General features: G+C 31.3%; 2 non-coding genes across 2 annotated transcripts; both read left to right on the forward strand.

Moving 5' to 3' along the window:
- The first annotated feature begins 273 nt into the window (after nt 1–273).
- Nucleotides 274–346, forward strand: TRNAF-GAA (transfer RNA phenylalanine (anticodon GAA)). Its single transcript has one exon. It is a non-coding gene; the product is annotated as a tRNA-Phe (tRNA).
- Nucleotides 347–8,032: 7,686 nt separating this feature from the next.
- On the forward strand, nt 8,033–8,105 carry TRNAF-GAA (transfer RNA phenylalanine (anticodon GAA)). Its single transcript has one exon. It is a non-coding gene; the product is annotated as a tRNA-Phe (tRNA).
- The last annotated feature ends 3,464 nt before the right edge of the window (nt 8,106–11,569 follow it).

Below are 11,569 nucleotides of genomic sequence, written 5' to 3' on the forward strand. Positions count from 1 at the left end.
ACGTTAAATGGCAACCGGTGTTAAAAAGTGTAAAGTTCAGTGGCTATACCGGGAAGAAATGAAGTTCAGTGGCCATAATGTGAAAATGAGTGAAGTTCAGTGGCCATGTATGTGATTTACCTTTTTTGTTTAAGGTAAGATTTTACTATTTCTTAATTATAAATGTTTCCTTTGTAAAAGATCATGTCTAGTCTACTAAAATTTCAAACTATTTAACAAATCATATCCAAATTAATGCTATTATATAAATATAACGTACTAGTTTAACATGCAGCGGGGATAGCTCAGTTGGGAGAGCGTCAGACTGAAGATCTGAAGGTCAGGTGTTCGATCCACCTTCACCGCATTTCATATTTTTCCCTTAATTTTTCTTTTCACCGTTTCGTTTATATAAATCCTCCGTTTCGTTAATACAAGGCCCCACTGTTATTTTTCAGTTTCCTTTCTTAACAAATACTGGGCCCAGTCTTTTCCTTTGGAAATTTAATGGGCTTTGTTTCTTGAACCAAGCCCATTATATACTTGTGTACGTATTACTCCTCGTAACATTTGGTACCTATAATATATGTATTCTTTTTTATTTTATTATTTTCAAATAAAAAGTATCATTTTTCAAATTGAGTAGATAATATTAATAATTCTTGATTAAATAACATATAAGGTTTGATGCATTTTATACCTACTATAGTGTATAGATTATACATATTTATCAAAGAATATTATAAAATATTTTTTTTTATATTTTTTTTTTTGAAAAGAAGGAAGCAATCTTATAAATCAGAAATCAGAGCTGTACATATACAGGGGAGGGTCTGAAAACCAAACCGTCCTATCAGTGCCTGATGTAACTGCACGAGCTAAAGAATGAGCAGCCAGATTAGCTGTTTTACGAACAAAAGAGAGGGAAGCATCTCCAAGATCCTTCAATAGAAGTCTGCAATCCTCAATAATTAGATCAAGAGCTGAATTTCCACTAGTTTCTCGCTTTATGGCATACACTAGCAATTGGAAATCGGTCTCTATTAACACATTTCGTCTCCCTGTCTCCTTTAACCAGCTCAGCGCCTCGCGACAGGTCATCGCCTCCACCAGAAAAGGATCCAGCCAGCAGTGTAAGGTGTTGTTGCCCGTTGCGATGAATTCTCCCGCGCTGCCCCTTAACACAAAACCGAAACCTGTGTGACCCCTATCAGCAAAAACCGCACCATCCATGTTCATCTTGTATAGTCCGTGCGACGGACGGCACCATTTCAGCTGGGCCGACGCCTCCCCACCGTCAGCAGCCGTAAGTCGAACCTGGGCGGCACGCCAGTTCGATAAGAACTACATTACAGAAGCATGAATAATAGTTGGGGTAGATGATTTTTGAGACCGGACCTGATTGTTACGATTAATCCATAAAAACAAGCAGCCTGTCGCCACCATATCAGCTTCACCTGGTACAACAGACAGCACTTTCCTCCAAAAATCCAAGAACGAAGAACATCCGTCAATCAGCCCAAATAGACCCGTCAAACACCAAAATAACCGAGCCCTTCTACATGTAATTAACGCATGAAAATTATCCTCCTCCGTTAAATTGCACATGGGGCAAATGCTACTGATCGGGACCTTACGGGTTCTGAGGGCTTTTAGCGATGGGAGACAGTCAGATAAGGTTCACCACAACAAAATATTTTGTTTATATTTAATAAAAAAATGAGATGCAAAAAAAATACCTTAACGTATATTTTTTTATGTTTACAAGCAGGAGTAAAGTTTATATTTCTGAATTTAGTTTTTTTTTTCCAATTATTGAATTCAGTCAAAATATCCAAATTGTCACCAACACTGGTTAATTCGAAATGGTTCCTTGGACTCTTTTTGGGGAGCCATTTAAGAATAATTTGTTGATATATATAGTTGGAGATAATTAAAGTAGTGAACTCAAAAATCAATTTTTAGGAGTGACTATTTGATAAAGACTGTAATAATGTATGTGTTGATTAAAATGAGTTTGAGGAAGAGGGTCTAAAACTATTTGACCGAATAATTTTTATGAAAACTCAATTGATGGGTTTTGCATAAGGTATGGACTTAATTACTAACTTTTATTTAGTTTAGAGATCTAATTGATTATTTTAATAATTTAAAATCGTAATTGATTTTAAAGATTTAGTTTGGGGAGACAAATGAGTGGTATGCCAAAAGTTATAAAAGAGGAAGCTTTTAAAAATTATTTTATGCATTAAATTAATATATATTATAAAAAATTAACTTAGAACATTTATTTTAAATTTCTTTATAGATGTGTGTTTTGGCCTTATAAAGAGCAATAACAGAGTTATAGTTAGAAATGGAGCAATTTATTACTCCATCCGTTTCATATTATATGACTTCTTAGAAAGTTATACAAAAATTAAGGATATTAGGAAAAAGACATTGTTGTCTCTTATTTATTGATTCCAACATTTATTTATTCTATAATAAGTCCATTATGCTAATTAATTTTCGTAAACCCATGTTTTATAGCAGAAAAAATGATGACTTAACGTGTACTGATCATATAAAATGACATGTAATATGAAACAAAAAAGAATCTCTAGAAAGACATGTAATATGAAACGGAAGTAGTAATTAACAAATATGAATGATATAAGAAAGTTTGTTAATTAGAGTAGATTATACTCAGTAAATTCAAGGGTAAATAAAAAAAAAACATTTGTGGTTATATTTTTTTTATCAATTTGATGTATATAGTTTTTTTTTTCCAAACGAGGACTGGATTGAGGTTTTTGTTTTTCTAAAAATGATATTTTTTAAAACCAATTGCGAGCTTAAAATTGAAATTTTTCAAAAAGTAACGATATTTTAAACAACTTAAATTCTTCAACTTTTTAAGTTTGAGGCAATTTGGGAATTGTTTGGTGAGGAGAGAGAAAGTGAATATTTAGAGAGCGAAAACTCTCAAAATGATAATTTTGAAAAATAAAAAATTTGGTTCCATAGAAAATATGGTACTCTTTTTTAAAGTTTTTTTATAATAATAATAATAAGTTGTGTCAAAAATAAGGCCGATTCTGAGATTTTGAAGGTCTAGAGGCGAAGTAGCAAATAAGAGCCCTAATAAATAAGTACGGATAAAAACTAAAGTAGAAAAATCAATCACGTAAAAAATTACTTAAAAATGAAACATTTTTATTACACTTAACAAGAGATATAATAAAAACAATTTCAATAAAATAAATATTTTATTTCGTTTTAAGTACCCAATTGCTCATACAAAATATTATCTACGAGCATTTCTAGATGTAGAATCGCTAATAATAACGTCTACATCAATATGCACTCAATACATAAAATGCATAAACAATTCCATCTTTCTTATGACGTTGATGATAGGGGTGGCAATGGGGAGGGGATTATCCAAAAACCGTGGGTATCCGAACCGACGGGGATGGGGAAAAACCGTAAAAATTGGGGATGGGGACGAGGATGGGGAAATTTTTTTCCCCGAAATCTAAATGGGGATGGGGATGGAGATTGCTATATCCGTCCCGTGGGAATCACCACCCCGTTACCGTGTAAATTCCCGTAAGGATCCGCGAATAAAATTATTATTTTTAATTTCTAACTATTATTTTTATACCAATGTATCATATAAATTAGTAACAGGATGACAGAATATATACACGGACTTTTATAATATATATATATATATATATATATATATATATATATATATATATATATATATATATATATAACTTTACTTGATCAATATTCTTCTAACTTATATCAAATTTTATGTTTATGATTTGTGATTGTTTAGATCCTTCTAATTTAGATTTATGATTTAAATTCTTCTAACTCATATTAGACTTTACACAGAGTATTATTAGGTTTACCATTTTATATTTTAAATTCTTCTAGCTCAGATAGATTTGTGATTTAAATTCTGCTAGAGGTATTATTAATTTTAATTGAGTTTATTTTGTTTTGAGAACTAGCTAATTTCAACGGAATATAATTAGTTTATTTAAATTAGGTTTATTTTAATTGTCGATTACAAATAGTACTATTAATTTATTGGGCATGGAGATTCTCCGAAACCGTATGGGGAAGGGATGGGGATGAAAAAAAATCCCTGAATCACTTAATGGGGATTCCCCGAAACCGTCCCATAAACATTTGGGGACGGAGTGGTAATTGCATAACCGTCCCCGCCCCGCATCGTTGCCACCCCTAGTTGATGATATCGAATAGTTTTTTAATAATTTTAACTTCAGAAAAATTCTTTCATCAAATACAACTGTCTAACATAATTACGAGGATTACAAAAGCAATTGAAGTATTTAAATAACAATCATCAACATCAACATATGAAAAATTATTACAAGAAAATATAGTTATAAAATTGTGTGTTGTGATTGTTTAGGCCCAAGACATATGATTATTGTCGTTGCATATTTTGAGATTTTAATTTTCATATTTTTTTTATAAAAATATTATTTTTAATCATTCCCTCCCTTGTGCCATAGGTTTATACTATGATTTGTTATTTTCGTAACTGTTTCCTCTTTTGAAATTTAATTTTTATATTTTTTTACAACAAGTGTTACTTTTGGGCCCCTCCTTTCTTTGGGCCCTCGGCAGACACCCCTCCTGCCCATGCCTAAGGATGACCCTAGTAAAAATTTATGGATTCGTGAACTATGTTTACATATGTGATCCCGTCTCGGATATAACTTATCGATAAATTATATTTATATAAACTTACTATGTTCTAATATATTTTGGTAGGATTACTAAAATGTATTTAAAACATGATTTGTGAAAATTAAAATATAATCCAAGATTCATTATAAGTTATATTGGAGATAAATTATATTTTGGTACAAGTTCAAGGACTATATGTGAAGCCAAAACAGAATAGTATTGAATGAGAAGTAGACATTCTACTAACAGCTGTATACAGGGTTGCGAAAAACATGTCTGTTCAAAAATGAAATTTTTTTCAACAGCCTTAACTAACTTCAATCCATATTTTAAAGTGGAATTTTGTTCCTCAAAAGATGAAAAACATGCCATAAAAATCACAGCAAGATTGAAGTAGTAGAAGACTTTGCTACCAATGGATTTCTGACTGCAGCAACTGTAAAAGGCTTGACCCTTCACTTGAAAAAGGCTTAAACCATACGTAGTCTTCTGAACTTGTCACTTTTTGTCATTTTGCCCTCTGAGCTTATGGGACGAACTATTTGTCCCTTCAACTATTTAAAAGTGGTATTAGCAACTCCCTCTGTTCATTATAACGGAAATAATCATGACATGTTCTTATTACAAGCACCAATGTCATAATAAAAAAGGGTTGTGCACTACTTAAACAAGCTGCAAATTAGGTTAGTATAGACAGTATATAAATTCTCTTGTAAAAATTGCATATAGTTTTAACTACTTCTAAATCGTCTACATATATGCAGACTGGTTCCAATACTTCCATGAACACTTGTACTAATGTTGGAACTTCATTTTGTTTCCGTTATAATGAAAATAGGAGGTTACTAATACCACTTTTAAATAATTGATGGGACAAATAGGTCGTCCCATAAATTCATGAGGCAAAATGACTAAAAGTGACAAGCTCATAAGGCTGCGTATGGTTTGGACCTTGAAAAAACACAACATAACAACATAACAAAATCCAAAAACTCATCTCTATTAATCTCATTCTTCAAGTTTTTCAACAATCACATACATCTCAACTCAAAGTTTCCTACTTGCTAAATTCAATTTTCAATCTAAGATTTTAGCAATTTTCACAAGTAATCATCAAGCTTCTTAAGTTCGTGATCATCTTCAAAGTTTTAATTCGTTCAACCTTCAAGTTCGATTTATTTTCAATCACAATTTCTTTACGCAATTATAGCATTTTCGATTACATTTTTCTGCATTCCGCTCTTTTCATTCTCCAAACATAAAAAAACTAAAAAAAATTCAATTCATTGAGTTGATTTATTTAAGTCGCCACTGCTTGAGCTAGTATTTTTTTTTAGTGGAATTAGGAATCCAATAAAGAATTTTTTAGTCCTTGAATCTTTCACTGAGTCATCTGCCTTAGAAGTCAGAAATCACGAAACACAAAAAATTAATTTGGGAATAAACTTCCTTGGCACGCTCACAAAAAGCCGATAAATCAAGATTGAAATTAACATTTTTCGGTAATATCACTAACAATTTTGGCACGCTTGGTGGAGCATATCAAAACCATGGTATTACAAAAATAAAAAAATACAGGAAAAGGACATGCTTCATCCGACTTGAAAGAGAATCAAAATCAAAACTTGAATCAGGAGCAGTCTGAAGGTTTTGTTTAGTTCCGATAAAATCATCGACTTGATTTTTTCATAGCTTTTTAATATAAATGTTTATTTGTTTATTGGATAAGGGTGGTACTTGGAGACAAAATTGTATTTTATTATAAATCTTTTCAATTCTCTATTAAAAAAAAACTAGCTTTTTTTTCAAGCTAGCTGATTGAGCCTAAACTGCTTTCTCAAACCTCTTTTCACTAAACACTACTATTAGAACGTTTGATTAGTTAAACTCTAAAAATGGTTCAAACTTTTAAATTTACACTAAAACTCTCTACCAAACACGACAAAAGGTCTTTACATTATATACTCCAACATGTTCAAAATAGTGATTATATTTGATGAAATTGCACCTATTAAAGAAATATCAGTATGTTAATAACATAATAAATATTTACAACTGTATTAATAACGTAATAAATATTTCATATAGTTTTTTTTTGTGATTTTATTATTATTATAGAATTAGTTGTGAACAGTGGTAGAGCCAAGATTTTATTTAGCCCTACGGGTCAGACTAATTTTGTAGAGTTTAGTCCGTTAGGGCTGGACAAATTTTTTTTAACCCCAGTATGATAAAACTATTTCGTTTTAGTGTGTTGACTAAAAAATCAAAAGTTTCTAACGTGAAACGCTTAGACATATTTAATTTTATATAAGTTTAACGCTACTTTCCTAAATCAAAACCCCTAAACAAGTATATTATTCTTTATTAATTGAATATTTACATTGATATTTTTTTTTGGTAACAAATTGACATTTTGAACATTGGAAAAAATTAAAAATTAATTAATGATGATGATGAAAAAAGATAATTAAATTAGGTAATAACATTGACATTTTAATTTAAGAAAAAAATATAATTAGATAAAAAAAATGATGGAAAAAAATAATAAAATTTAATATTCACATTTTAATTTAAAGGTGATTTAAGGGAAAAAATTATAATTGGATAAAAACACGTTTTGATTTAAGGGAAGTATTACAATGGGATAGACACACATTTTGAGAATTTAAGGGAAAAAATCAAAATGAAAAAAAAAAAACGAAAATTGATACATATTTTAGGGATTTAAAGGAAAATATCAAAATGAGGATCGGAAGGTTCAAACCTAAAACCTCATTGAAAATGGAAGAGCCTTTAACTACTACTTAGACCATCCATGGCATCTTAATTCTATATCACATATTCACGTCCTATATTATACGTACTAATTTAATTATCTTGGGAGCTAACCACTGTTCCTCAGGGGTGGTACCGGAAACTAGGAGGGCTTCAGCCCGCCGAACTCCGGGTTGTCTCCGCCCCTAGTTGTGAACACAGCTTGTTTATAACTATCTTATCAACATAGTAAACATTTTAAATGTAATTAATGTTTGAAATGTAATTAAATAACGAATCAACTCACATTTTCTTCTATAAATTGTTTTTAAGAAACATTATAATAAATTATTATTTTTTTTTACTATTTCTTAATTTAAGTATAAATGTTTCCACGGTAAGAAACAATATCCTTCATAAAATGATTCATCTTTTAAAGGAAAATAAAAATAAATAATGTCTAGTCTACTAAAACATCAAATTATAACGTTATATGGATTGAACTAGAGAGTAGGAGGAATTTTCAAATATCCGAAAATATACGTTATATAAATATAAAGTATTCATTCGGCATGTAGCGGGGATAGCTCAGTTGGAAAAGTGTCAGACTGAAGATCTGAAGGTCAGGTGTTTGATCCATCTTCACCGCATTTTATAATTTTTCTTAATATAAAGTATTCATTTTGCCGTTTCGTTAGTATAAAGCCTCCGTTTTGTTAATACAGAGCCCAACTATTATTTTTGACCGTTTTGTTCATACAAAGCCGCCGTTTCGTTAATACAAAGCCCAACTGTTATTTTCCAATTTCCTTTTTTAACGAATTATGGGCCCAATTTTTTCCTTTGGAAATTTAATGGGCTTTTTTATTCAATCAAGCCCATTATATACTTGTTTACGTATTATTCTTCATACAATTTCGTATATATGTATTTTTTCTCAATAAAAAAAAATAATATGTATTTTTTTTATTATATTTTTTTTTCACAATTATCAATTTTCAAATTGAGTACATAATATTATTTTTGACCGTTTTGTTCATACAAAGCCGCCGTTTCGTTAATACAAAGCCCAACTGTTATTTTCCACCTTTACTGCATTTTATAATTTTTCCTTAATTTTTCTCTTTGCCGTTTCGTTAATATAAAGCCTCCGTTTTGTTAATACAGAGCCCAACTATTATTTTTGACCGTTTTGTTCATACAAAGCCACCGTTTCGTTAATACAAAGCCCAACTGTTATTTTCCACTTTCCTTTTTTAAGGAATTCAGGGGCCAATCTTTTTCCTTTAGAAATTTATTGGGCTTTCTTTCTTCAACCAAGCCCATTATATATACTTGTGTACGTATTATTCTTCATACAATTTCGTATATTATAATATGGGTGTCTTCTATGGTTACTTTGTTTTTGACAAAGTACGATTACTTGGTGTGTTTTCACCATTGGATACTGGATTAGAAAATTAATCCAATGGTGAAAACACAAAAAGTAAGGCTTACTTTGTTAAAAACAAAGTAAGCATATCCTTTACCTATATTTTTTTCTGAATAAAAAAAATAATATGTATTTTTTCTATTTTATTTTTTTTTCAAATAAAAATTATCAATTTTCAAGTTGAGTAGATAATATTAATAATTGTTGATTAAATAACATATAAGGTTTGATTCATTTTAGGCTTAAAGCACTATTTGGCACCTGATCTATCCAAAATTTTGTCATTTAACCCCTGACCTATTATTTGGTCACATTTGGCCCTTGATCTATCCCAAATTGGTGAACTTTCACCCAATTTGGATTCAAACTTAACTGAATCACTATCTCATTGATAAGTAACGATATTTTGACACTTGAACTTAATAGATTTTAGTTTAGGATTTGTTTTTTTATTTTTTTTTGTTTTTTAATCTAATTAATTATTTCCATATAATGTGGAAAAAAAACTTTTAAAAATATCACGTTTCAAGTTTAAGTGTCAAAATATCGTTACTTATCAATGAAATAACGATTCCATTAAGAATCCATACAAATTGGGTGGAATTTCACCAAATGAGATAAGTCAAGGGCCAAATGTGACCAAATAATAGGCCAGAGGCCAAATAACACAATTTTGGATAGGTCAGGAGCCAAATAATGCTTTAAGCCTTCATTTTATACCTACCATAGTAAATAGGTTACACATATTTGTCAAAAGAATATTATAAAATATTTTATTTACAGAAAAGTATAAAAATAAACCTTAAAAATAAATCTTGTGATTTGGCCAATTTGGAGACAGTACTCGTAGATTAAAAGTAAGTTTGTGTGTTTTGTTCAGTTTACAAATTCAATCATTCTGTCCAAACTTATTGTCGTGACTATTTATCTTAAAAAGGAAGCAATTTGGAGCAATTAAAAAAACTGATTTTACAAATCACTCAAAATACAAGGTTTGACTTCACAAATAAACTAAACCATAAGTAATATTTGATTGAAAAATTAATTCACATATCCTTTAATTGTAAATTTCACAAAACACAGATCCTTGTTTCCAAACTTTTAAACGACGAGGATTGTCTTTGCAAATCGGTCAAAACACAAGCTTTATTTTTGTACTTTTTCTTTTTATTTATATTTAATAAAAAAGATAAGGCCAAATTTAACTGTAACATTTCAAGGAAAGTGTAGATTTAACAAAGACAAATTCGACGAGTCCCGATTAATCCTGAAGGGACATGTCTGACGGACTTGTGCCTAGCATTTTCACAACCTTGCATTAAAATAATAATAATAATAATAAAAAGGGAAATTTACAAATCCGGGTCAAATTGGAAGCCCATTTACATATTTAACCCATTTACTCAACCTACTACATATCTAGACTGCTTTTGTACGACTTTCCTATAATACCCTCAATATTTACGTGCGTCTCGCCCCCTCCCGTCTGACTTCGCAGATTCCATAATATGCGAAGCCTGCGAAGCTAATGTTTGGTTTTATATGCGAAGCATGCGAAGCTAAAGTTTAGTTTACTTGATGAATTTTGTTCGCATATGCGAAGCCTGCGAAGCTAAAGTTTGGTTTACTTGATGAATTTAGTTCGCATATGCGAAGCCTGAATATGTTTTGAAGCTCTTTGGAAAACAACAACGGATTCTAACATTAAAATCATAACATTATCAAAATTTACAACAAGATTGCCACAATAACAACATTAAAATCACAACAACATCAAAATTTACAACAAGATTGCCACAATAAACTCCTAACAAAGCACATTCACTCCTAAAGTGGTTGGTTAGTAGAGATTGTGTCAATAATCCGGTACCAATTTTGAATCGGATGAGTAATCTTGGTGTGCACCGTGGGACACATCCATCCTAAAACGTCTGGACTTCCATTTCTCATCCCAAAAGGTCTGGACTTCCATTTCTTTTTGGGATGAGAAATGGAAGTCCAGACCTTTTGAGATGAAAAATGGAAGTCCAGACCTTTTGGGATGGACGTGTCCCATGGTGCACACCAAGATTACTCATCCGCTTCAAAATTGGTACCGGATTATTGGCACAATCTCTCCTAACTAACCATTTCAGGAGTGAATGTGTCAATCTTGAGGGAAGTTCATCCCTATACAGGAAGGAAAATTATCTCCCCTGCAGCGCAGTACGCCGCCTTCCAGAAAGGGATGTTATGTATTCAACCGCATTCAGAAAAAATTAATCGTGTTAGGCAGCCAAAAAGACGATTTTGGCTTCGCGAAATGAAGATTAGCGAAGCATGTGAATGTAAATGTGCCGGGAAAGAGGTGATTTTACTTCGCTAATCGATTTTTTCGCGAGGTATGCGAGGTTTGAAACGTGACGATCTACGTCGCATATCGATGCTTTCGCGAAGTCTGCGAGGTCTGAAACGTGACGATCTATTCACGGACTTAGCGAACTAATCGATTCGCGAGGTAGATCCACACGTTTCAGACTCTTTCTCTTCGCAGATCTTCGTGAAATCATCGATTCACGAAGTAGATCGTCACTTTCCAGTCTCTTTCTCTTTGCAAATCTTCTCGAAACCATCGATTGACGGAGTGTATTCATGAAAAAACGCAGAAAAAACAACAGATACTTACATTTTTCGCCCCTTTCA

Source organism: Euphorbia lathyris, chromosome 4 (assembly GCF_963576675.1).
Source record: "Euphorbia lathyris chromosome 4, ddEupLath1.1, whole genome shotgun sequence".
Taxonomy (NCBI): Eukaryota; Viridiplantae; Streptophyta; class Magnoliopsida; order Malpighiales; family Euphorbiaceae; genus Euphorbia; species Euphorbia lathyris.